Source organism: Suricata suricatta, chromosome 1 (assembly GCF_006229205.1).
Source record: "Suricata suricatta isolate VVHF042 chromosome 1, meerkat_22Aug2017_6uvM2_HiC, whole genome shotgun sequence".
Classification (NCBI taxonomy): domain Eukaryota; kingdom Metazoa; phylum Chordata; class Mammalia; order Carnivora; family Herpestidae; genus Suricata; species Suricata suricatta.
Genome location: NC_043700.1, coordinates 69,367,826 through 69,395,421, shown reverse-complemented (window position 1 = coordinate 69,395,421; position 27,596 = coordinate 69,367,826). Strand labels below are relative to the sequence as shown.

Sequence of the window (27,596 nt, the reverse complement as noted above, 5' to 3'; positions counted from 1 at the left end):
GAGGGAAAGAGACGAAAGGAAGAGAAGAAGAGAAAATAAAAAGAACAGAGAAAGAAGAAAAGACAAAAAAATATATATATAAATGGGGATCGGAGACAACAAAGGACAGTAGACCGCTTAAAAGTATATGACCAGTTTAGGGGAGAAGTAAGGATGAGATACAGGAGAATATATCTGGGTTGCGAGAAGGTGAAAAAGTAAGGGAGAAAGGAGAAAGGAATATAAGGAGTAAAATTTAAAGGAATTAAGTAAAGAAAAAGGAAAAGAAAAAAAAAGGTAATAATGACAAAGAAATAAGTACGAAACTAGTGAAGAAAGAAAAATTTTTGTTATATATTAAAAAAACAACCAAAACAAAGCAAAACAAAAACAAAAAAAAAGAAAAACCGAAGAAATTAAAAAAAAAAAAAAAACCAGGCAGCAGCTCCCTCTGGTGGATAGGCTTGGTTTGATGGGGTTAGTCTTGGCGTCTGCTCTCAGAGGCTCCGCCCCTGCTTGAGGCGAAATGAGCAGCAGGAGGTGAAGTGCGCACCTTCACAGACTCAATTGCGGAGTCCCCACCCCCAGTCCGGATTGCGATTGCAATGGGGGAAAGGAAAAAAACAAAAAGCAAAAAACCGAGTCTCTCTTAGTTTCCGATAGCCCAGCTCAAGCCGCTGTGCGCTCCTGGAAATGTGCTGGGAGCTCCCACATTCTAAGTGCACGCGCCCGGGCCTCCACCCGCCACCGACTCCTGGCTGAGGGTCCTGTCGGTGCGCGTCTTATTTCTTCCCTGTGGGGACCCGGGATTCGCTCAGTCCGTGCAGTGCAGGGGGCGGGATGTGCTGTGGAAATGCGGTCCGTGGTCCCGTTCCCAAAACCAGGTTCGAATTGCTCGCGCCCGGCGCAGTTGCCGCTCAGGCCACTTCCCGCCGGGGAGCGCGCCTCCCCAGCGCAGCCGCTTCTCACAGCCACAGACGCCTGATTCCCCGCCGAGATGGCTTAGGGCTGGAGGCTGTTCCTTCTCTTGCGCCACCCCGGTTCGGGATTCCGGCTGCCCAGCAGTTATCTACGGAGTGGATTTCTGTCTCCAAGCGCAGCCAAGCGTTCTATACCTCTTCCCCAGAGACAGTTCTATGAGCGTGTTCCGACTCTGTCTCTTCCCTTTGTCTCTTGGGCGCTGCGAGCTTGCGCCATGTTGTACTGGGGATCTTACCTCCCCTGCCCGTCCTGGGCTGGCCCGTCCTCTGATCTCCCCCGTTCGCCCCCACTCACTCAGGTATCTTTGAGGTTCTATTCCCTCTGGAGTTCGTATTTTCTCCTTCCGCTCTCTCAGTTGAACGTAATATCCTTCTCAGTTCGAAAAACGGTGCAGAGGGAGTTTACAGAGCTCCCTTCCTCTCCGCCATCTTAGCTCCACCCCCGAATCATTGCTTTTCTACAATTGCTACTCATATTGATAATTTAAGTCTTGTAACCTAAATACACACATAAATGGATGACATCCTACCGGTCTACTTTCAACTGCTGCCCTAGCTGGGAACAAAGTGTAAGTACCTCCTACTTTTCAAAGATAGAGCTAGACACATTCCTGTCAGACTTAGTAAGAAAACAGCAGAGCTGGTCATGGAACCATCAGCCCCGTCACCCCACCTCAGCCTATCAAGACAAGGGTGGCCTTTTGAAGGATGGGTTGAAGAGACCCATCAAGGTAAAGGGTAAGGAGTTAAAGGTAAAGAATTGTGTCAGGCTAGGAGGTAGCAGCTGTGAGTGTGTGTGTACATATGCATATGTGTACATATTTTGCAGGAAGAGATGGGCAGTAGCACTTTAAGAGAACTGCTCAGAGAGTGGGCATACTTTAAAAAGGAGAGTCTATCATTTTACTTCCCACCTGCTTGTTCACATGGTGACAGAATCGTGGGCCCACTTTCCTGGGAAGGATTTTTCAGAAGCTGCTTGGCCAAGGGACCCGGATGGTCACAGAAGGGCCTGTACTCTCACTGGAAATAGTGTCAAGAATATGAGTTTCCTAGGTGCCACTTACACATTGAGATGTGAACCCAGGCATGAGTCATTTTTTGGGGATCTTCCTGAGAGGATGAGCTTCAGACCTGAGGCCCAAGGGCCCTTTAAGAACGAGTTTGAAACTCATTCACGGCTGATGTTCAGACCTGTCCTGACATGACTGACTGACTATATCGACTACCTCTGTAGCACCTCCCCCCATCCTACTTCATGGGAACCAGGTTCAGGGAAGATTGGGAACAGGATCCTTAAAAGAAAGTCACAGGAGTTAACAAGGCATTTGAAAGGGTCAGTCAGACCAAGCCCAAGACCCGGTGTCAGAAGGGCACAGGGACCAAGGATCACTGCACCCTCCCTCCCACACTTTTGTGTTCTTTGAGGGAGGAATGGCTGCATGTGAGAGAGAACTGAAACAGTCATGCCACAAGGGCCTCCGATGCCACCCTTATGAGTGTTCCTCACTCTCCTGAACAACAAGGACATTAAAAGAGATGTTTACTGTGTGAGCTGGAGAAAGGGAATCATAAGGTGGACACTGTGAGGAATGCCCAAAGTTGACAGCTTGGAGGAGGCTGAAGCCTGGGAGTAGTTGTCGTTAAGAGTAGGTCAGCATAAGATGTAGGGGCCTCAATGAGCAAGTGGCAATGACTTTGGAATCCAGAAGCCCAGATCTGGGTGATGGAGAAAGCAGCTGGAGCACAGGGTAGGCTGGGTGAAGACGATGGGTCAGCTCTGAACATACATAAATCACCCTGTTTGTCCCTCTGGAGCTTCTCAGAAACATAGGAACAAGGAGTCTGAGGCAATTACTGTCTAGTGGATGAGGATTTTAAGTGGTTTTCTAGGGCCTGCAAACTGGATGGAGTTTTGGGAACTCCTGCATTATGCAACAGATTCAAGTTTGACCACCCCCTGACCCCCACCAGAAGTAGATTTCTTTAGAATGCCACTGTGATACCCATTAGCTAGCACTTTAGAATATTGGTAAGATGGACAAGATTGGTGACTTTCAGCATTTAGTTGGCTTTAAAATATTTGGCCCAGACTGTTATTTAAAGCTAAAATCTGTACAATTCATGAAGAAGTTAATATGGGGCAAGTCCCTAGTTGGGGAGCAAAAGGAAACAGAGTCTACCCCAAATTCTTTGAAGTGTTGCTGCTTTTCTGGAAAGGGTGATCCACAAGTGAAATTCATTGTAGAAGGACTTGAAATGGCACAACTGCCGATTTTATTGGAAAGAAGTGGCACCCGTCATAGCAGAGACCTCTCCCTTTCCATTAGGTAAATTTCCTAGATGGCTCCGGGGTCAATGTGCAGTCTTCCTATATGCACACAATATATTGTAACCCCAGGAGAAACATGAAATGATTTCTTTGTCCAGGGGAATTTCAGCGGCAGAATACTCCCTGACCCCCTAACCTCCCAGCCCTTTTCTCTATGTATCCTCTTTCCTCTTGCCTTGTTTTGTTGAAGGATTTTCTTTTGTCTTCTGATTCTGCTTCATTTGGCCAGCTCTCTGCAGGTTTTGGCACTTGGGAAGTTCTGAATGTGGCCTTTGTGTTTGTTGAACTGCACTGTGCCCAGCCAGGCAGAGATGATCACTAAGCTTTTCTATAGCTTCATAACTGCAAATTGCTCAGCCATTTGTCCTTTAATCCTCATAAGCCCTTTGTGCTGGAGGCAGTGCCCCATTATCATCGCCCTTCATTTTCCAGTCGAGAAGGCGGACGATATGTGACTTGTTCAAGGATGCAGGTTGAGCTGAGAATCTGCCTGCTTAGACCGCAGGAGACTTGCCCGTGAAGATAATGGCAGTGAGGCTGAACTGGGTAGAGTGGGCTACACTGGGGTAGGTTGAGGTTTGCAGCCTTTTGGAGGAACCCTGACATCTGAGATGCAAGGCATGAAAGACTTGCTGGATTAGACCTCAAGGTCGGGGGCTTGTGTCACAAAGAGGAGCTGGTAAATTCAGATGATTTCTGAGTGGTAGTGTGTGTAGAGATGCTTTGTGGCTGGTGCTATGTGGGTTCCTCAGTTGTTCCAGGTGGTCTTTCTAGTCAATAAGGAGCCCATAAGAGAGCCTCTGTTCAGAGGCACATCGCTTGGACTCCAGCCCTGCCCCTACCCCTTGCAAACATGTCTTCCTCTCCTCTCTGCTGCTTTCTTTCCCCCACCCTTTGAAGGTGCCCTTTTTGTCTGCTTCACTAAGGAAACACAGGTCATCAGGCTTTCTGCTGCCTCTGCTGAGCTGGCCTTTCATGAATCCCCTCCTCCTTTCTTTTCTACTTCCAGGAAAAAGATGATCTGGCCTTCTTTTCTCACCAATCCTCCCCCTCGACTGCATTTGACCTACCGTCTTAATAATGACTCCCTCCCTTTTCCCAGTACTGCTTTCTGGCATTTAAAGTCTCCCCCATTGACTTGAGCCCCTACACAGGTATACATTTAGTGCTCCTTTGCCGATTACAGTCTACCTGAATACTGTTGCCAGCTGTCTGTTTCCCTCTTTCTTCTGCTGCAAACTCCCTGAGAAGTGGATTATACTTGTATCCAGTCCCTGCCTCCCACCTTCAACCTCCTACTGACCCATCTTATCTCAAATACTATGGATGCTGCGTTCACTCTAGCATATTTTGGTTGCCAATAATCTGTTGTTGGCCATACTGAGTATTATTTTCTGGAATTTATTATTTTTTCTGTCACTTTACCATTATAGAGGATCCCAAGCTCTTCGAATCTTTTTCTGATTGAGCCTGTGACACAGCCTGTCCTGGTCCCTTTCTGTGTTGGCCTGCTGCCTGTTTCCTTCACAAGCCCCTACAAGCGTCTCCAAAGGTATTGTCATATTTTATGTCCCTCAGAGAACTCACTTAGTGCCTTCTCTAATGATCTGTAATTATGACAATTTGACACCCAAATCTCTACAGCTACCTTGAAATGATCTGTTGTGCTCTGATTCCTAGTTTCAGACTTATCACTGGATATTTCCAAATTGCTGATATGAAGGCAGCTGAAGCAAGATGTATATAAAGTGGAATTCATCATCTGCGCTCTAAAACTTGCACCTTCCTCCTGACTTCTCCTTTTTGTTAATTTGGTCACTGTTGTATCCTGATACAGCTATCTTGATACCTTTTTCTCATCCAATTAGGTCCTGTCTCCTTCTCTGTCATGGTGCCCGGAATCTGTCCTTTGCCCTCCTACTGTCATGGCCCCTGGTCAGCGCCTCTGATCTTTGCTTCCCTCATTCCCGTCACTTTGTAAGTGGCCTAACTGTCCTCCCTCTCTCTGTTCTCTCTTCTACAACCCATGTAGTACTTTCTCTAGATGCATTTCCCTAAGTTCCCATTTGAAGTTATAGGCACTTTAATCACATCATTTCCTGCATCAGAAATTATCAGTGGGTTCTTAATTGCTTCTGAACTCAGCTCCAAACTTAACTGCCTTGGGTTCCTCTGCCTCCGGGCCCTGACCCACATTTGTAGCCTACTCTCTCCCCTAATTTCCCACAAGATTCTGTTCCATTCATATATAAAATCCCTGAAATGCTCCTTTTTCCATTTTGCATCATTGCCTTGCTTTATAGCATTTCCTTCTCCTCTGACACCCTTTCTCTGCCCTCTATCTTCAATGCTTCAAGATGCTTCATTCTTCATGGCCCAGTTTTTATGCTACCTCTACTTCAAGGGGTCAGTCCAGGAAGGAAGGAAGGACAGATGGAAGGAAGGGAGGGAGGGGGTCCCTGGAATGTACCAAACAGCTATTGAACAGACATAGTCATTCATGTGCCTCTGTGGTCCCTTCACTAGGGCCCTGGAGCTGTGCTTCTCAGCCTCAGCTGCAATCACCTGGGAACTTTTAAAAGCACCAGTACCAGGTTGCACCCCAGACCAATTAAATCATAATCTCTGTGGCTATGACCCAGTTATTAGTATTTTTTTATTTATTAACATTTTTTTAATGTTTCATTTATTTTTGAGAGAGAGGGAGAGACAGTGTGAGCAGGGGAGGGTCAGAGAGAGGGGGAGACACAGAATACAAAGACAGGCTCCAAGCTCTGCGCTGTTAGCACAGAGCCCGACACAGGGCTTGAACTCACAAACCGTGAGATCATGACCTGAGCCAAAGTCAGATGCACAACCGACTGAGCCACCCAGGCACCCTATTAGTATTTTTTTTTTAAAGCTCACCAAATGGTTCCTGTATGCAGCCGAGAATTTATGTCTACCATGATGTGACATTTTTGTAGAGTTATTTTAGTGGTACTGTATTGTGTTCTCTGTCAAACTGTTGGTCCTTGAGGGATTCTTTGTTTCTGTAGCCTCATTGGTGTCTACTACTGTTTCTTATACTCAGAGGGCCTTCTAAGGAAAAAGTTTTAAATGAAGTGAAGAATGGAAAACAAAAAGAGCAGTTTTTAGGGAGAGAATACAGATTGGCTCTGTGGCTGTCCTACAGTGAAAATGATGAATTGAGAATCTCTTACATGTAAAATAATCTGAGACTCTTAAATACAGAGAACAAACTGAGGGCTGATGGGGGGTATGGGCAGGGGAGAGGGGAAAATGGGTGATGGCCATTGAGGAGGGCACTTGTTGGGATGGATGAGCAGTGGGTATTGTATGTAAGCAATGAATCATGGGAATCTACCCCCCAAACCAAGAGCACATTGCATACACTGTATGTTAGCTAATTTGTTAATAGATTATATTAAAAAAATAATCAAGGCACCTGGATGGCTCAGTGGGTTGACTCAGGTCATGGTCTCACAGTTCATGAGTTTGAGCCCCTTGTTGGGCTCTGTGCTTACAGCTCAGAGCCTGGAGTCTGCTTTGATTCTGTGTCTCCCTCTCTCTCTCTGCCTGCCCCTGCCCCCCACTCACACTCTGTCTCTCTCTCCCAAAAATAAACATTAAAAAAAATAATCATAATGAAAAAAATAACCTGGTTCAAGTGTTTTGTATACTCCATTTGTATCCAAGTAGTTAACATGCCAATTAAGTATTTATTAATATTTGTCTAGTAAGACTGTACCTTGCCCATATGGGTAATTAATAAAATCCTATGTATGTTTCAAATACCTTGAATAAATACACATTCTACCTCATGGATTGTTATCAAGATTAAAGAAGTAAATCTCCTGGGAGGAAAAAAAAAGGCTTAAAAATGAGAATTAAAATATTAAAATATTATTTATAAAGAAGCCGCATTTTTTAAAGAATTGAAGCAAAAGAAGCTCACATTTGTGCATTCTCCCTTTCTTGAACAGCATTAAATATTTTCAGTCCCATGAAAAACTAGCATTCTCTTGCTTCCTTCCATACACTATATATATTCCTGGTACCAATGTGTGGATATTGCAGAGCTCATTTTAGTGTGTGGGGATGGGGGTAAAATTAAATATATTTGTATCTGGATTGTTGCTATATTCAGAATGAGGAGGCCCCTTACAGAAGAAAAGCAAAAGAAGCAGGACTACTGAGCTAATTCTTTTGTTTATTTATATATTTTAGATTATAAAGGCACATGATGTTTCATGGAATGTGATTTAGTAGACTCTCTCTTCATGTTTTCACAGTCTGCATTTTATTGCTAGCTTTGTAGACAGAAACATGCAGTTTCATTTTGCATCTGAGAATTTTTCATTCTTAGAACCCAATAATGATGTCTTTTTTCTTCCGTAAATTCATTGAATTTTGAGTTTGTTTGTAGTGTCTTTGCCATAAATTCTACTCACGACATAAAATTTAAGTAGGAGAAATGTAACGGCATTACATAGTTACCCTTATGTGGAGAATGCAGGACAGTATTCTAACTTTGCTTCCAAGGAATTCACGTTTCCACTGGAAAGACTGCTATAAACTTAAAAAAAATTTTTTTGTGTGTTATTTATTTTTGAGAGACAGAGAGAGATAGCACAAGCAGGGGACGGTCAGACAGAGAGGGAGATAATAGAATCTGAAGCAGGCTCCAGACTTTGAGCTAGCCGTCAGCACAGAGCCCAATGCAGGGCTCGAATCCATGAACCATGAGATCACGACCTGGGCTGAAGCTGGACGCTTAACCGACTGAGCCACCCAGGTGCCCCTTGAAAAGACTTCTAAACTGAGTTTCATTTGCTGAAACTTCTGGAAACTCAGATTGAGGAGTCTTCATACTTTTGTACAAAACAAGTCTTTGGTGGGCTTCTATTTAATTTATTGCCTTGTACATAGGTTGCTTGAAGTGGTCACAGTAGTCTCTTATAAATCACAAACAAGCATTCACCCTCATTCCAGTTACAAGCCCTACACCACCAGTCAAATCTTATCAAAGGCCATTTTAGAAATTGAAAAATGTCTGACATTTTGTTAAAACAACTGGAAAATAGATTTTTCCTGTCTCCCTTCCACATTCCTTTCCTCATCCATAGCAGTACAATTTGCATAGTGCTATTTTGAGTCTTCCTTATATTTCCTTACATACTTACCTTTTATGCACCCTGAAATTAAATTTTTAGGTATGAAACTGGGCATTTTGCTGCCCCACACAGAAAGACTTTATGAGTTAAGCTGGAAGAGAGCCGAAGTGCACACAAAGTTGATGTCAAGGCCTACTTATGTTGAAGTAAAATTAAATTTATAAATTGGAAAAGGAAGCTTAATTTTTATGTGCCTCCTCCTTAAAAGCCAACTAAAATGTAAGAAGAGGGAAAACTATCTGAGCCAGTGTGAATGGGCCTAACCTATTTAATTTTCCAAGACTGATTTTAGTTCATTACTTATGGGATGAAGGCAGAGTCTAGTTCATTTGGGATTAAGAATGATTCTAATGCTGGGGTATAATTAAGTTAGCATTTTTAGTACCTTGCTTAGCTAGCCTGGGTCTTTAAAAAATTAATTTTTCAAGGAAGAGATAAAGTACATTTTCTATTCATTCCAATTTTAATCCTCTGAATTTATCCTCATTGCTCAGCATTTCCAATTCCTGGAAAACTCATTAGGTTTTATAAGTATTGCTTCTTTTCTAGTTTTCTCCATTTCTCCAAAATTCCATTACAGAGCTATACTTCCCCAGCAGACCACCACATCTTTGGGATTCCAGTCCTTGGAATTTTGCTTCCCAGTTCCAGAGTTAGGGAGCCAATTTGCATTCCTTCTTCTCCCTAAGTCCTTCTCCTAGTTTGAATACCCCAACTTGTCTAAATTTATCAAGGGGGAAAAGGAATGTATCACTTTGGCCTGAAAACTTTCTTGCTGAGTCGCTTACTTCATTAAAAAAATCATAATATTTGGAAGGAATTGGCCAATTCCAATTCTTAGGCCTGAAAAAAACAGTTTATTTCAGAGAGAATCTTTTTGTGATTCTTTCTGTACATATAGTGACTGAAACAACTCAAGCTTAATCACACACCTTGACTATTACTTCATAGTACAGAAAGTAGGACTAGCAATCATATTGAATTGAATTTCCCAATATTTTCTTATTTCAGATAAAAGAGCCAGGGTAGAGGATGAGCTCTTAGATAAGGTTTTCCAACCACTAACCCAGATGTGATTTTCATCTGAGCAGCTGGGAAATCTCAGAGTTTGGTCTTTTATCCAAGTAGGTTTGATCATGGTTCTCATACATATTCTAGGGTTGGATTCTGTGCCTTAGTCATAGAATATTGCAGTTAGGAGGAACATTAATGGTATTAGTTAGTTACTCTCCTCCACATTCTACGGATGAAAAAATGGAGTTTGGATGGGATCTTTGAGAAGAATGAAGTTATCTTTTAGTTTAGCTTCTCTTTCAAGGAAAGAATTTTTATCTTGTAATTTTAAAATTGGATCATCCATTTTTCCCATCCTTGACACTCTCCTCTTTAAACAGAACAGGTGAACCAAAATTCAGTAAAATGACAAAGATATTTTCATTTAATTCAAAACGTGGCACAAGGATTTATCCTAAGTAAAGGCAAAGAGGAGATATAACTGGTAGCATTCAAACTGTCCCTTATATGTTGCTTTCCTGAGTTGTTTCCTGAAAAGCAATCAATTGGTATAAATATGCCCAACCTTCCACTGCTGAAGATAATACACCTCCATTTTCTTTTCTTTTTTTGTTATATAAACAAGCCTATCAAAGAATTCCATGTCATTTATAACATTTTTATAACACTTTTATTGAAATACAAATCATATACCATACAATCATACTCATTTACAGTATAAAATTCAGTGTTTTTTAGTATGTTCACAGAATTATGCAATCATTACTGTAATCAATTTTAGAACATTCCATTACCCCTAAAGGAAACCTTATATCCTTCAGCCATAATCACTCCTTGATCTTTCCTTTCCCAATCACTAATCTACTTTCTGTTATTATAGATGTTCCTATTCTGGACATTTCATATAAACAGAGTAATGTAATAGGAGGTCTTTTGTGACTGACTTTTTTCACTTAGCATAATATTTTCAATTTAATCTATGTTGTAGCATGTATCACTACTTCATTGTTTTTTGTGACCACATACATTTTCATTGCATTCATTTTGTTTTTCCACTTATCTGTTGATTCCCACATTTAGTTATTTCCACTTTTTAGCTATTATACATAATGCTGATGCTACTACTAGCATTTGTGTACACTGTGATTTTCTTTTGGTGGATGTATGCTTTTTGGGTATATACCTAGAAGTGGAATTGCTAGGTCAAATAGTAACTCTGTGTTTAATTTTTTGAGGAGCCTCCATATTACTTACCAAAGTAGCTGTATCCTTTTACATCCCCAGAAGCAATATATGAAGGTTCTAATTTCTCCACATTTTTGCCAACACTATTATTATCTGTCTTTTAAAAATTATTATTTTAGAGAGAGACAGGGAGATAGAGAGTGTGAGGAGGGGAGAGAGGCAGAAAATGAGAGAGAGAGAATCTTAAGCAGGCTCCATGCTCAATGCAGAGCCTGATTTAGGGCTTGATCCCATGAACCTTGGGATCGTGACCTGACCCAAAATCACAAGTTAGGCATTCAACCAATTGAGCCACCCAGGTAGGTGCCTTTTTTTATTTAAAGGTTTTTTTTTTAATGTTTTATTTATTTTTGATACAGAGAGAGACAGAGCATGAGGGGGGGGAGGGGCAGAGAGAGAAGGAGACACAGAACTAGAAGCAGGCTCCAGGCTCTGAGCTAGCTGTCAGCACAGAGCCTGACGCGGGCTCGAACCCACGAACGTGAGATCTGACCTGAGCCAAAGTCGGAGGCTTAACCGACTGAGCCACCCAGGTGCCCCTAGGTGCCTTTTATTAGCTGTCTTTTTGGTTGAAGCCATACTGGTGGATGTGAGGTAGTATCTCATTGTGGTTTTGATTTACATTTCTCTGATTACTAATAGTGTTCTCTGAACACTATTTCATGTGCTTATTGTCCATTTGCATTTCTTTGATGAAATTTATTGAGATAATATCTTTAGGAAGAAAAAACACATACATTGGCAAGTCATATAGAAGATTTGGAGCAGATTGTTAATAAGGTTACATCTGACTGGAGAAATCCAAAGAAAAGATTTTATCCTAAGTGGCTATTATGGCTTTCATGTATCAAAAAGAAAGACATTAGAGGAAGTAGGAATGTATGTATAGTCATATATGCATATTTGTATATACATACCTAATATACACTATATTATGTAGATATATATTTATGTATTTCCTACCTGACAAAAAGTGATTGAGGCAATAAAAGAGGTATTATAAATTCATCATCTGTTCAGAAGATATCTGCTATATTCAAGGCATTGTGTTCATCTTAAAGGATATATTAAATGAATAAAATAGGTTAAATAACTGTTAGGAGGTAGCCGAAAATGCCTTATAGCATTCATGTCACCCTCTACTCTCTTTATATCACCTGCATAAGGATGATAGCATCCTGGACAGATGGAGTCATTTTGTTTCATCTATTTGTATTCAGCCCACATAATGTGTTCATCAGGGACTCTTACTGATTTTTTTCAAAATATTATTTCATTTCAAGGACTGTAATCCTAGAAGAGGCATTTATTACTTTATGCTTATATTACTGCTTTAATTGGCCTCAGAACTCTAGTCTCTGCACTTCCTTTTATTTCAAAGACATGACAAGATAAATTTTGTTAAGAGAATAACACCCTCTGCTTTTATCATTTCACCCTGTTTCTCAAAGCCTTCAATGACTTTTTTCTTATTTCATTAAGTCTGTATGTTTTACCAAATTTAAAGCTCTCTACAATGTTGCCTTTTTGCACCCACTAATCTGTTAATTAGTTCATTCAATATATGTTTCTGAATGCCTTCTGTGTGCCCAGCATTATGCCAGGGATGAGAAGAACACAGTGAACAAGGTCCCTAGCCTCACGGAATATGCTGTCCAGCAGGCACCTGAAAAGTAAACTATGAAATAGCAATGCCTAGAGAATGGTGGGAGGGAGCCTAGAGATGAGTGTGCATTCTCACTTGGGAATTAATAAAAGCCTTCTTGGAGGAAGTGGCAGAATGTGAATCCCAGTCAGTGAAGGGGAGGGATAACACTGCTCCAGGTGGTAGAAGTTGTATAGTAGAGACCAGAAGTGAGAAACAGCCTACTTACCTGCTAAAAGGAGTGAAAAGCAAAAGACAGAGTTGAAGGAGTAAGTGGAATAGGGTTCCAGCTGAAGTGGAGAAATTAATCTTAGAAAAGAGGAGGAAAGGATGAAAAGAGGGATACCAATTTAATAGGATTGGTGATGGGAAACAGAAGCAGCTACTATCTTTTGTGAAGGCTCTTTCTTTTTCCTGTAAAGGAGTTTAGGGGGTTCAGCTTCGGGGGCGAGGTGAGCACTAAAAGTGGGAAGTCTGGAAAATGAAGATTTGGAAGAGTTGCTGTGTTATGAGAGCAACAGCACTGTAGGGCAGCATAGGGCCCATGGAGATGGAAACTTGTGAACCTTCACTGTGGTGGTGAAGCGTGCAGGCTCTGAAATGAGACACACCTATGTTCAAGTTACCTTGAGTCCCTAATCTGACACTGTGTGTATGGAGCATCTCTGATGATCAGTTTCTTTATGTAGTAGAGATAATATTAGTACACTGGGTTTTTCATGGGGTTGTTAGGAGCATTAAATGAGATAATACATGTACAGCACTTAGCATAATAAGAGGTAGTAAGCACTTAATAAATGTTTTCTATTACTGATATTATTGTTATTGTTACTATTATACTAGTGATTTATCAATTTGGTCCTTAGCCAAATGTAGCATGCAGGAGGTGGAAAGTTGGATATCCACAGAGTTAGGCTTTTCCAGGAAGACATGATGGAAGGCCATCTGGGAAAATGAGTTTGATGATACTGGCAAGAGAGTGGTCAGTGACTACAATCAAAGTTGGGTGTATGAAGCAACCATCAGATAGGGCGTATAGGAGGGTAGATGGGAGGCAACTCAGTGAGAGAACTGGGACTGGAGACTATGATTGGAGAGTAGGAGGTTTAATATTTCAGAGGTCGTGTGACAAAAATATGGTTTTTCTATATTAATATGCTTGTTTACTCAGGATGATTAGATTTGATAATTTATCTAGTAAATTCCCTCATTACATCATAAACCCTAAGGAGTAGGCAGATCAAGGAACTGAGACACTTCGACGGGAGTGTTTGCAGGTTGAGATGAAGACTGTGAGCCAGGTACTAGTGTTAAATAGATGAGGGAAGTGACAGGCAAGTATGGCAGATAAAGATGACAACGTTGAAGAAGAGTGGAGTTTTCCCAGAAAAATGGGAGGAGGAATGATCTGAGAGGAATATCAGGGAACAAGAAGGATGACTCAGTCCGTCTTCAAACCTTGATCATGAAGGCTCTGAAATATTGTCAGCCTCTACTTAAGAGAGGGAGGCAGAAGAAACCAGGTCCTCAAGGATAGCCAGCTTCTCTCAAGGCAAGGAGGGGGAGAGGCTGTTCAGGTGGTTGAGGATGGAGGGCAGCTGTGGTCCCAAGACAAGAGTGTTGAAGGGATTGTGGGAAGGCGGTTAATGAAGCGGCAGCAGCAGGCAGCACTGGGAGGGGAGGGGCTGGGCGCAGCTCCAAATGGATTTCACTTTCTCCTTTGGGATTTCCTGTGAAATTAGTGGCCATTCCATGGGGTCAAAGAGCTATGTGGTGGCATTGTTTATCACTTTTTGATTGATAGTAGCAAAATTTTTTTTAAAAGATAAAAAAATACTTGGCCTTGAGTACTGCACTATTAAAGTCATATTTTCATTATTTGAAGAAAAATCACTGCTCTATCTTTTTACCTGACTAATAAGCAATGGTGTTTAAGCTAAAATCTGTCAGCTATTCCTGTGACTTGACCTAGAAATATTTATGATGATTTTTGTCTTGTGCCAGTTAGCATCCCAGAGCTTCCAATAATTCAGGAAAAAGAATTAACAACAGGTAGCACATATGCTTTTGTATGAGATGAGAAACAGAAAAAAAACAGCGCAGGTTGACTGGATCACTTTTTAATTTTTGGATAAAATTCTTTCTTTTTAATATGTCTTCTCTCATGAGCGAAATTATTTTATTTATTCTGTTTATAAACATGATGAATTCTCATTGTAGAAAAAAATTTAAAAATCTGATAGGGAAAAGGTAAAAGAAAAACAAATATTTCTCTAAAATACCCCCACTTGCTGTGGGGGGTTGCTGTATACTTTTTACGGAATGGTCTAGAAAAAATGTTGATCTGTACGCAAGGCCTGGAGAAAGGTTATGATATATGCTATAAAATTTAAGTAGTATTTCATTTTTGTCCTCAATACTTGATCTTTTTATCCTATAAGTACAGTGAAAGCATTCTAGCTTTCTAAAGGCAGCAATTCACCAAGAAGGCTCTGGCTATTTGTTGTCACTTCCACTGTGGGAGGGCATCTGTTTAGTGCTGGACAACCTTACAGTTAGGAACATCTTGTTTATACGCTTTGTGCTTGTTAGAAAATGTTTACTTGTGGTCAGATTTATGTTGTTGTTATTTTTTTTAAAGCCTGATAAACGCCAGCAGCTCAGCATCCAGAATGTCCTTACTTAGGGATTATGTTTAAGAAACCAATTTGGGAAGTTTCAGGCCCAGAAGAACACTATTCAGTCATGAATTATTGCCTCAGGGTACTAAACATTATCGAGATTGGTTTCCTTTCATTGAAGAATGACTTGATGTTTAACAGAAACCCAGAAGCGCAGTGCCTGTCACTGTCATTGAAATAGGGTTTGAGAAACCCTATCCTATTCGAGAGAGCCTCTCAGTGGTTATGAAGAGAAAGTTCTGAGAAATATATTCCCCAGTGGGATTTGCTGGATTGGGGATGTGTATTTCATTTTGTGATCTTTTGAGACACTTTATCTGCTATGTATGTTCATTTGGCTAGGGAGTGGGAAGGAACTGATGAGAAAAGGTCAGAGTGACCTGTGGCTGGTGGTGGGAGAATTAGTAGATAGCATGATTTTGGGGACATGATCAGGACTAGCTCACCTAAAATTATTTATCCCCTGAGTCTCCACAAGTAACCCTGTCACCTTTTAGGGGATAAAAATTGCCTGCCTAAGAATTGAGTAGGGGGAGGGAGCACATGTTTTCAGGTTGAGGAGGCATCATCCTAATCCTGATTCTAGCAGTTACATCCTCTTAGAGATAGGGAGAGGCACACTAACAAATATGCTCTTTCCCCCATTCATTAAAGAGGTGACTTTTGGTGTTTGTTTCTACAAATGGTTTATCGGCGTTATTGAAGCTTTTCTCCACGTTCCTAGCCTGCAAAGCCAGTGTATGTGTAGCTCAGACTGTAAGCTCTGTAAGGGCAAAAGTCATTTCTATTGAGCTCATAGATGTATCTCCAGGATGTGGCACAGTGAATGCTCAATAAATATCAGTTGAATAAAGAGTAGGAAGGTGGATGTTTCTTTTTGGACTGACATTGACTGGCTCAGTAAGACCTCATTATTTCCTGAGATGATGCAGTGAGATAATTTAGTTGCAGCTAATGTAAACAACTCAAAATACCTTATCAACAGTTACTGCATATATTTTCATAATATTTTATATTTTCTATATGAGTGGCCTCACTTTACACACTTTCTTCTGAGAGGTGAGCAGGGCAAGGCAGATAGTAACTGTTCCCAAAGCATAGGGCTTATTTAAATAGCAACTTAAAAGCACCATTTGTCATGCAAACAGTATATTTTCCTATAGTTTTTCAAGAATGGTTGTGCTTTTACAAAATGAACCTTACCAGAATAGGTAATGTGAAGATTTGTGAATGATGGAGAAAAGTTCCATGATGTTCTAGATTAAGGATTTCAGCTTGGTAGTAAAGAGAACACTTAATTACTTGGCACTCTAAGTGAATATCTAAAGTTGACTGGGCATAGCATTTCTTACAATGTTTTACTCAAAGAAGGAGATTCATTTTGATCATTGGTACCTGAAGATGCTTCTATTTTCCCTAGGATCTCTGGTCTTCCTTCCTTCCTCTCCTTCTTCCATCACCTGTCCCCTGCCCCTGCTCTGAGAACAGGCAGTGTCCGAATCCTGTAGAAGGACTGTTGTGAGTCTACCTCCCTACTTATGGCAGAGCACTTATGACACAGAACGTCCTCGTGTTCCCTCACATTTACTGCCTTTTGTAGCAAAGCAGGACAGTGTGACAGCTTCTGGTCAATGGGTTGTCTGAGCAGTGATGCAAGCCATTCCAGACTCATGAATTTAAGGATACATGTGAAGCCCTCCAGCTCTCTCCAGCTCTGCTCTAGTAATGTTGGAAGTGTCAGGATGGGAGCATCTGTCTGTCTGGGTCTCAGAGTTGCTGTGTGAGCAGGTCCTTCCTCCTCTCCACATGTCTGCTCCAACCCTGAAAACATGAGGGGTAAATAAACTTTCCGTAGGTTAAACTTCTGAAGCCTCAGGGTCAGTTTGTTAATGCCTACCTTGACTTACACATCATTAGACTGTACTCTCCTTAAGGGCAGAGACTGTGTGTGTGCGTGTGTGTGCGCACGCACACACATTTTAAAAATATTTGTGTCCTGTGCACCTCACACAGTGCTTGACATGTGGTAGATGCTTAGTGTGTGCTTGTTGAAGGGATAAATTCATGGAAAACAGTATCTGACTGAATTCATATTTGGCCAGGATAGGTATTCACATTGAATACAACATGAGCTGTTTTGTCTACTTCTGAGGTGTTGACTGTCCTGAGTCCTTCATTACCGCCTTGTCTCCAACCCCTCTTTTTAGGCATGTTCTCATCTGTAAGAGTCCAGGGTGCTGACTGACCTGCTTGGCATTCTGGGAAAGAAAAGGATAGAAAACCTTTGACCTTTTTTTTCAGTTACTTCCCCTGCTTAGCTCATCTTCTCTCACCTTCAGCTGTCTTCATTTTTGTACTTCTGCTTCTGAATTGTATTTAAGACAAAACTCAAACTCTGAGCTGGCATTTCCTCTGCCTGAGAAAATTGGGAACAAATAATTATAATTTTGACATCTGGGCTCTTACCTTGTGCTGTGTGTTATAGCAAGCCCTTTACCTGAATGAATCTGTTAAATTCTTACAACAGACTAGAAGATAACCATTTGTATTAACCCTATTTTACAGGCAGAAATTTTGAGGCACCACGTGAGACTGGTTTGCTTTAGGTTTTGCAGCAAGTATGAATAGCAGAACTTGAACTTCCATCTAGGCTATTTGAGGTCAGGGCTGACGCTCCTAGCCTTTAGGCTATTCTCCAGCCTCCTTGTCCTATTTGTAACCTTCTCAAGAGCTTCCCTGATGCTGCACCCAGTGTCTGGTCTGCATGCCTCTAGCAGCCTGGCCCTCAGTTACCCCCCTGGCCATGACTCACACTTCCATACCCTCAGATTCCTTTGCTGGAGTGATTCTTTCATACTCCCCCACCCTCCCATCCTCAGCACTGCTACCTGCCCTGTCCGTTGCTTTGTCCTCAGGACCCTTTAAGCTGAGCAGTCCCCCTACCTGAGACCTCTTCTTCCCCAGCCAAGAGGGGTGGGAAGTTCTTCTACCTGATTCTCTGTGAGACCTCTCCCTCCCCCCAGCTGGGAGGGTTGTCTCAACTCTTTCTAGGCATTAGGAGAATGGTGTTCTGAGATGTATTTTCTGGCATCCATCTCAGTTCTCTGAACTGAGCATTTAAGGCCCACCTTGTTCTTTTGATGGGTGGCCACAAAATCCAATTGCTTCACTTGTCTCTAAAGTAATATTTTCCTCCCAGGCCAGAAGACTTCATGGGGGCATACTCTGAATGTTTATAAGATTTGTTCAACTTCTTAACAGACGTACATAGACTAGGTGCTGAGGATACTTTGTGCTGTTTCTAAGATGTTAGGGTCTAGAGAAACCTGAGGTTTCTCAGGTTGAGACATCCTTCCCAGCCAGGGGAGGGAGAGGTCTCGTAGAGGACCAGGTAGAAGGACTGCCCATCCCTTTTAGCCGGGAGAGGGAGAGGTCTTGCCTACAGGGGTTGTTTAACCTAAAGGGTCCTGAGGACCGAACAACTGACAGGCTTCCATTTGTCAAATTCTGAACATTCTTCATCAATGTATTCTTTAAAAAAACCTTTTTTTGTATGGAGATATAACTTGTATATAGTAAGCGTACACATCTTCAGGCACACTCTTCAGTGAGACCCAGTATAGGAGGTTCTATCCAGGAGTAAATTCCCTTAAAATTTCTGTGAGTTGATTTACCCCACAGTAGGTCTTTGAATACCTCCCGAGTTCCTGTAGGTGGGGCCTCAGAGGGAGGGCCTATCTTCTTCCTGACTTCATATAACATTTATCATACGGTTCTTCTGTTTTTAAAGAAAACAATGCATGCTCATTGTAGAAAATGTAGAGAAGTTGTTGTATCCAAGTCTAAGTGGGCTCTTTCTGAAAGTTTTGATTGAGGCCTTTGTATGTAAGTCTCTGCTCCTCACTTAAACCACTAGACACTAGACTGACATTTAAAGTCAGGCTACTCCGCTGTGGGTTCAGGGTGGCACCTGGGGGCTCTGCTTGAGTTGAATTATGCCCTGTACGCTGTTAAGAAGAGGTCAAAAGTGCAGCTGTGAGCTAAGAGACAGAGAGACCAAGAGAGCAGAGAGGCCCCCAGAAGAGTGTGGTTGTGCTGCCCCAGAGAACTCTCACCATGAGCAGCACTGTCCTCACCAATAACGGTGGATGAAAGTAATAAACAGCACTTGGATCTGGAATTCCAGACAGCCACAAACATATCAGCCTAAATTTAAAGTGGCACTGCTAACAGTACATCTATAATTACATCTTATTTTATTAGTTGCAAAGGATAATTGCATCCAGAAAATTCCCAATACAAATGTATGCTACAAAGATAATGTGTATGTTGCTCTGAGAAAACAATGTGGTAGAGACGTTTCAATAATGCTTAAGTGATTTTCTAGCACTCATCACTGATTAAGCACCATGTGGGCTGTAGGAAAACAGGGCAAGGGGAGCTGCCAGAAGTCAGGATGTCTGAATCCTCCCTAGACTCTCAAATCTTTTAATCTCTCAACTCTCTGCCCGTAAGTGTCTTGGGAAGCGGTTGGGAATAGTTTTGAAAAACACAAGGCAGGCATTTACATTCTTGGGACTGGATGCTCGGGCAGCTGGCTTTGGTAGAGCTGAGATTAGGCCAGCCCTGGTGCACGCACCACTGGCAAAATGATCATGATAATATGCCCTTGCCCTTTCAAGATAGTCTACTGAATTCAGAAGGGGCATTGAATCCCATGCCTTTCCTCATCTAAGTGACATGAACACAGATTTCCTAACAGTTAATGTAATTGATTTAAGCACTGGCATTTGGGAGCTGTGCGATGTTGGAGATCAAACTCCATATCTTTGAATATTATAATTTTCTTATACTAGGACTGGGCTTAATTTTTTTATTATGATGGTATGTATCAAATAAAAAAAACAGAGGGCATAGTTCTGTCCATAGTGATACTCAGAAAATCTAATTGTTTTTGATAAAATTACCCAGAAACCTAAAATATTCATGTCTCTAGTAGAAAAATAATGAGCAGCTTTCAAGTATTTTTCACATAAAATGGCAATCTTAGCTATCATAGTTTCCATTTTTATTTATTTGTCATATGAGTCATCCCTTTTAAAAGCTGTTGTTAATTTAAGAAATGACAGACTGTTCTTAGAGCCAATGAAGCAGTGATTTTAGATAATTCCAAAGTATGTTTTTGAATATATCTGATAACAATTGCCTGGAAATTACATGATGTATATTTATCAGTTGATCAATGAAATAGATTTATTTTCCATTCTGGTCTTTTGAAGAGTTGCTATGGGATGGATGAGGCAAGGCACTTGAGCTGGGAGAAAGGCATGCATGGAATTAATATTTTTCCTTTTTTATCTTGTTCTGTGGAGATCCCAATGATCTCTGTTCCTTTCCCTTGCTACCTTCAGTCAACTGTCAGAAAGAGAAATGAAGAGGGTAGAGGAGAGGGAAAAGAAACTGAGTGCAAAAGGGCATAAGTGAGGTCCCTTTTCATGGAAGAAACTGCAATATGGCCTCTCCATGGCTGCCACACATCTGCCTTTTGTATATTGGAAAGAGGGTTAGTGAGAGACCTAGAGATTCTTGTGGGCCCAAGTGGCATACAGTCAACCAATTCAGATGTTTCTAGATACACAAGGATGGATATAGTGGTAAATCTGCCTGAGGATTCCAGTTGCTTAATGGGAATGAAAAATGCTTTGATATTTTGGGATGGGCAGCTAGTCCCAGCACCAGGAATCTTCAGCCATTGCAAAGAGTTAAAATTCTACCATGGTGGCCTGGAAGCCAGGAACTGCATGAGAAAGTGGGAGACAGAAGCACAGGAACTTTCCAGAGACTACTCTTTGAGTCCAGAGAGAATTTATGTATATGTGTATATCTATCTCTGTCTCTATCTCTATGTCTATCTCTAGCTATGATTATCTATCTGTATGTAATGAATATGGGCTAGAAAAATTATTTTGATGTGTGAATGACCTCATGGTAGGGCAGCCCTTGTCCAGTGTGAGATGGCTACAGGAACTCACCTTCTTCTTTTTTTAAAATTGAATTTCTTTTTTAATGTTTATTTTTGAGAGAGAGAGAGAGAGAGAGAGAGAGAGAGGGAGAGTACATGTGAGAGCGAGCACATGAGCAGAGAGAGAGGGAGACAAAGAATCTGAAGCAGGCTCCAGGCCCTGAGCTGTCAGCACAGAACCTGATGCAGGGCTCAAACTCATGAGCTGGGAGATCATGACCTGAGCTGAAGTCGGACTCTTAACCAACTGAGCTACCCAGGAGCTCCAGAACTCACCTTCTTTATCTCTTACCACAGACTAATTTCCCCCTCCCCTCTCTTTCTTGCCAGTGTGGACAGTGCCTGGACTTTCAACCTCTCTTCATTTTCCATTCACCTGTCTGCTGGTTCCAAGTGGAGATGCTGATAGCAGGACTCTGGAAAGAGAGAGAAATAAGGAGAGTAGTTTCCTAACCTAGTTTCTAGCTGCTTTATAGTACTGTTCCTGTGTGATAATGTCAATGGCTGACTTCCTAAAGGACTTTGGGAGCACATTTATTTCATCCTTGTTATTCCTTTGCATCATTTTTTATTGCTCTGAATTTCTGCATTCCCTCAGTTAGAGTAGCTTTCTTTCTCTTTCAAGGGCAGAGTCTTTCTAGGTATTCTGTCACTGTGTAACTAGAGCTGTAAAATATTCTGGGGTGGTGACTTCTTAAAATTCCCAGTGGATATGTAAGGACGTTACTCAACCAAAAACTTTTGAATGCCCACTGGGAAAAGAAGAGCCTATACTTTTTTCTCCATATACTTTTAAAACTTGCTTTATGTAGGGTAGCCTCCTAAATAAAGCTGTTTTGGGACAAATTGCTTCTCCTGGGAGAATTTCAGAACTTCCTACACCAAATTAGCTTAAAAGGTGTTTTGATTCTTGGTTCATGTAATCCTTTATCCATTTATTTCTTTATCAGTAGATATTTATCCAGTGTTTACTGCATACCAGTCACTGTACTGGGCACTATATGTACAAAGGTGATTGAGGCACAGTCTCTAATGTTCATTGGGGAAGACTGATTCATAAGTGAGAGTTCCGATGTATTCACAGTGGGATGGTAGAGACAAGAATAGGATATCATGAGAGACCTGGCTCAAGGGAGCATCAGACACAACTGGGGCACTGGAGGGAGTGAGGCCCAAGCTAACACTCGAAAGATGAGGGAGATTAAGAAAGGACGGAAATGAGGCAGGAGGAGAAGGATGGCGACTGAAGCAACCCATTTGTCTTGGTGAGTAGGGAACTATTAGTGATATCAGCCAGATCTAATTCAGGTAGGATGGTGGGCATAGAAGCTGGATTGAAGCAGCCTGGGGGTGACCCCAAGGGAGTGAGGAAGTGGAGATCAAAGAGAAAGGGTGGGAATGGGCTGGCCAGTGGCTTTGAGATAGTCTTGGTCTTTGTCTGTTTGTTTGTTAGAGAGAGAGAGAGAGCGCTCTAGCCAGCAGGGGAGAGGGGCAGATGGAGAGAGAGAGAATCCCTGGAAAGCTTCATGCCCAGCGTGGAGCCTGATGGGGGGCTCCATCCAGAGACCAACAGTGAGATCATGATCTGAACCAAAATCAAGATTGGCTTACCCAACTGAGCCACCCAGGTGCCCTGCTCTGAGATAGTCTTAGGATCAAGAAAGTTTTTTTTTTTTTTTTTTTTTCAGGGCTTGAAAAATCTGTGCAATGTTCCAATAACAAACAAAAGGATGAAGGGCCAGGAGGGATGGGAGGGAGGGCATCACGATGGAGCAGAATAGGCGACATGAACCTATCTGGGAGAATGAGCGGGCTGTACTCCAGAAGACCCTCTGGAAGTCCTTCTAGAAAAACGGCTGGGATAGTCCTTGTCTCTGGAGTGAAAATTACTTTTTGGTATTTGTTTAGTTTAAAAGGACAGAAGACACCGTCCTCCCAAACTAGAAACCCTTTGGGTAGGAGATAAGGCAGAAATCATACACTCTGTGAGCAGAGTGAGATATGTGGGGCCTGGTGCCACCTGGAGTGTCTCTGCCCTCCTGGGAGAACAGATACTGCAGTGCTCCAGCCATATTTGTCATGAGAGAATAGGGGGCCAAGAGAGGCCAGAAGTCTGGATTTTTATGTGAAAGCTCCCAATTTTAAAATGTTGGCAAATATTAAACAAACAAGCAGCACAGCATGTGGGTCAAAGAAGATCTGTCTGCTGGCCTAATCTGCCCCTGGGCACCGGTTTGCAACCTCTGACTTGAAAGACCTCTTTTAGGGGTTAAGCTTATTCTGGCATTTTCATGTGACAAATCCATCCTCCCTGAATAACTATGGAGAAAAAACATTAATATGGAAAATAACATGGATAGTTGGAGAAAAGAAGCACAATAATGTGTTTAATTCTCCTAAATCTGGTTATATGCTGTGACCTCTCCAGGACTTTAATTTTAGTAAGTTGATTCCCTTATGTCCATGCCTATTAACTGAATTTTTTTTCTTCACTTTAAAGTGAAGAAAAAGTTGGATTGCTTCAGGAACCAGAAAAGACTTAATTACTTAGCTTATTACTAAAAATAAAATGAAAAACAGTACTTTTTTTTTCTTAAGTTGGGCCCTTAGACTACAGGGCAAGTCTGAAAAAAATTACAGATACAAACAGTCGAGATGTCTGCATGTGCCAAAGGAAATTGAGAACTTTTATAATTTATGTTCTGCGTTTTTTTGACTATTAATCATATGTTTGTGGCAGGATAATGATTGATGATACATGAAAACCTTGTATCATATAAACCTTGCATGTAAACCTTGCATTAGGGAGGAGGTAAGGAATGATCCCTTACTGCAGTAATTTGATGAAGTAAGCTACAAGCTTGCCCTAGAACAGTGGTTCACAAACTTAAGTGTGCACCAGAATCTCCTGGAGGGCTAGTTACAACTTAGGGTGCTGGGTCCTGTCCCAGAGTTTCTCATTTGGTATGCTTCTTTGATGGGGGTAGGGGTGAGGTTCAAGATTTGCATTTTTTTTTTGTATAAAACTGTAGCATCTTTATTTTTGCATACTTTAACTTCAGAACAAAATAAACAAACCAAAAAACCACAGTACACATCCAAACCCCTTGTCAAATATGGGAAGGCATCTCAAACAGGCTAGTGTCTTCACCCTGCTGCATCGTGACCAGCACCTATGGCTGGACGGCCAACATGGAGCGGATCATGAAAGCCCAGGCACTTCAGGACAACTCTACAGTGTGTTATATGATGGCCAAAAAGCACCTGGAGATTAATCCGGACCACCCTATCATGGAGACGCTACGGCAGAAGGCAGAGGCAGACAAGAATGACAAGGCTGTCAAGGACCTGGTGGTGCTGCTGTTTGAAACCGCACTGCTGTCTTCTGGCTTCTCACTGGAGGATCCCCAGACCCACTCCAGCTGAATTTACTGCAAGATTTGCATTTCTGATAAGTTCACAGCACCAGGAACTGATGCTGCTGATTCAGGGACCATCCTTTGAGAACTATTCTACAACATCTCTAGGCTTTATTATTTAGAGATATTATAACCAGATCATATTGTGTTTACATTTACTTAAATTCATCAAGTTTCTTGCTTTGCTAAATTGCAATAAATTGCTAACACTGATGTATGCTTTTGAACCACTGGACTGAAGATCTGGCATTAATTGTGTAAGTGAAGAGGTGCTGGTCAAGCAAGAAGAAAGTCTTTCACATATGGCCCAGGTTGTCTATTCTCTTTTGGATGCTGTTGTTTCATCTGGGGTGGTCTTTGTGATACAGATATTTTGATTATTAATCTATTGACTATCAGTTCCAAAATCTACCCTCTGTACTGTGCTTTGTGATTCAGGGTTAGAACTCTGCAGTCTGTTGGGCCAGCGGACTCCCAGCTGGGTTTTGTCAATAGTGGGTCCTACAGGGGCTCTGCAAGGATGGGAGAGGAAGGACTGGATCTTTTGGTCTACTTCTTATTTTTTGTCACTGTTGCCCCAGAAATGAATATTCTGTCGGGAAGTGACAATTGGTTCCAGTTTCCAGTCCCCCTCGCCCATTCTCAGAATAAGGCTCATTGCACCCACGTATAGATATGGCTCCAGACAACTAGTGCCTTTTTCCTTGGAGATCTGGGTTTAGTGCCACAGAGTCATTCCTCCAAGTCCTAGAGATACCAGTGCTAGTCAAGCAGCACATTTCCTTGGAAGTCTGAGTCCTCATTCTTCAGGGTCACTGTTTCAGGCTCCTCTTCCTTCCTTCCTTCCTTCCTTCCGTCCGTCCGTCCGTCTGTCCGTCCATCTATTTATTTTTGAGAGAGAGAGTGCAAGTAGGGGAGAGGCAGAGAGAGAGGGAGACACAGAATCTGAAGTAGGCTCCAGGCTGAGCTGTCCTCACAGAGCCTGATGTGAAGCTCTAACTCATGAACCTTGAGATCATGACCTGAGCCGATGTTGGAAGCTTAACCGACTGAGCCACCCAAGTGCCCCCAGTCTTCCTGTTTCTAATGACTGCATTTGCCCCCTTAGTTCCCCCAGCCTATGAGTTGGCAACTGCCTCTTGCCGTAACTATCTCTGTGTTACCTCAAAGTTCTCTTTTGTTTTTCAGTCCTTCAATATTTGTTTAAATAATTCCTGTATTAAATTCCCTTAAAAAAAAAAAAAGCAACTGGTGGGTTTTTGCTTTTCTGATGGAGCTCTGATAACCAGGAGTGTCCATCTTACTTTGATACTGGGCTGCATGCCATGCTACTGCTTTCAAATTCCAAAACGTGGGTAGTATCATGTGCTTCAAATGCTGTCCAGAAAGTATACAAACTGTTTCCCCAGCTGTGGTTCCAGGGAACACTTGAATCAGAATCAGAATCATTTGGGATGCTTATTAAAAATGTACTTCCTGGAGCTCCTGGCTGGTTCCGTCAGAAGAGTATGTGACTCTGGGTCTTGGGGTCTTGAGTTTGAGCCCCACATTGGATGTAGAGATTACTTAAATAAATAAATATACTAAAAACAAGAACAAAAACAACACCCCTTCTCCCCAAAAAATCACTTGAGCCCTAACCCCAGACCCTCTGCATTTTCTAGGTGAGTGTTCATGATTAATTACAATGATTAATTTTATGTATCAATTTGGTTAGCCCAGGGTACCCACTTGTTTGGTCAAACACCACTCTAGATGTTGTTGTGAAGGTAGTTTTAGATGTGATTAATATTTAAATCAACAGAATTTAAGTAAAGCAGATTACTCTCTATAATGTAAGTGGGCCTCATCCAGGTGACCAAAGTTTTTAAGACCAAAGATTGAGGTTTCTGAAAGAGGAGGAATTGGTTCTCAAGACAGTGACATAGAAACTCTGCCCAAATTTCTAGCCTGTTGGCATACTCAGTGGATTCAACCCTTTCCTGAATTTCCAGCCTATTGAACTAGCCACCATAATCAAGTGAGCCAGTTCCTTAGAGTCAATCAACCAATCAATCTATCTATCCATCTATCCATCCATCCATTCATCCTATTTCTCTGGTCTATTTCTTAGGAGAATTCTAATATAATATAGGTTGGGCTCAGGCATCTGTACTTGAACCAGCCTTCCAGGTGATCATGATGAGCTGGGCTGTGAATCTTTCGAGTGAGAGTTTTAGAGAGAATGGAGAACACTGTAGAAATGGTCCCCAAGTGCTTTTGAACAATTAGTTCATTTGTACATTTATTCATTAGCTATTTCTCAGGGGCCAACCATGGGCCTAGGAACTGTTTCAAGCGCTGGGCATATGGCGGCAGGAAATATAAGTCTAAGCAACTCTTTCCAGGGTACTAAGTTCTAACTCCAAAGATGCGTCTTCCTGAGCAATTAAAAGAAATATAGCCTACTATATACATTTTAAAGGTCTTCAACGATCTTCTTCCCCTGTTTTTACAGTAAAGCATTTCTCTTATTCTGGTAAAAACATGTTAAATTGAATTCAGAAAGTATTTACTGAGTGTTAGTCATTATATTAATTATTTTCCCTTTTAGGGGTTCACAGTTTAGAGAGGAAAATAAGCTAGCCACTAAAATAGAGTAGAGTTGTTCTAAAGCATGAATGTGGTATCCTGGGAGGACAGGAAGGGCTGGCTCCATTCTGAGGTTGGCTGCCGAAGGCAACCTCTTCTTTAATCTGTCTAAGCGGCCTGACCTGCAGCAAGACTTTCCTTGAATTGATGGAGTTGTGTTGCTTTGTATAAGGACTGCAGAATCAAGCTACCAGGGGACCCCATCATTCCAACCTGCACCATAGATCTTGAATTTAGTTTCCATTAGCTTCTCTTTAATTGCTGCCAGGTTCATTGTTGGTGTGTGTATATGTGGAGTGAAAATGAAATTGCTGAAGGGAGATAAGCCTTTTTTTCTTTTTTTGCAATGCTCTGTACATTTGAGAATAGGTCTTAATCACCATATGTAATAAAATTAAGGTAATCATGTTCTTATTGATAATATGACATTTTTCTTTGAATGTTGTATTTAGTAAGTAAGTGCTAGGTTCC

General features: G+C 41.6%; 1 long non-coding RNA gene across 2 annotated transcripts in view; it reads left to right on the top strand.

Moving 5' to 3' along the window:
• Positions 1-27,596, top strand: part of LOC115303622 — a 59,942-nt gene that overhangs the window by 16,913 nt on the left and 15,433 nt on the right. Inside the window, exon 3 of one of the 2 annotated variants that reach the window (XR_003914164.1) lies at positions 21,406-21,909. The exons of the other annotated variant lie outside the window; for it this stretch is intronic. This is a non-coding gene — a long non-coding RNA (uncharacterized LOC115303622). Of the gene's footprint in view, positions 1-21,405; positions 21,910-27,596 lie in introns of those variants that run through there. 2 annotated transcript variants of the gene reach the window in all.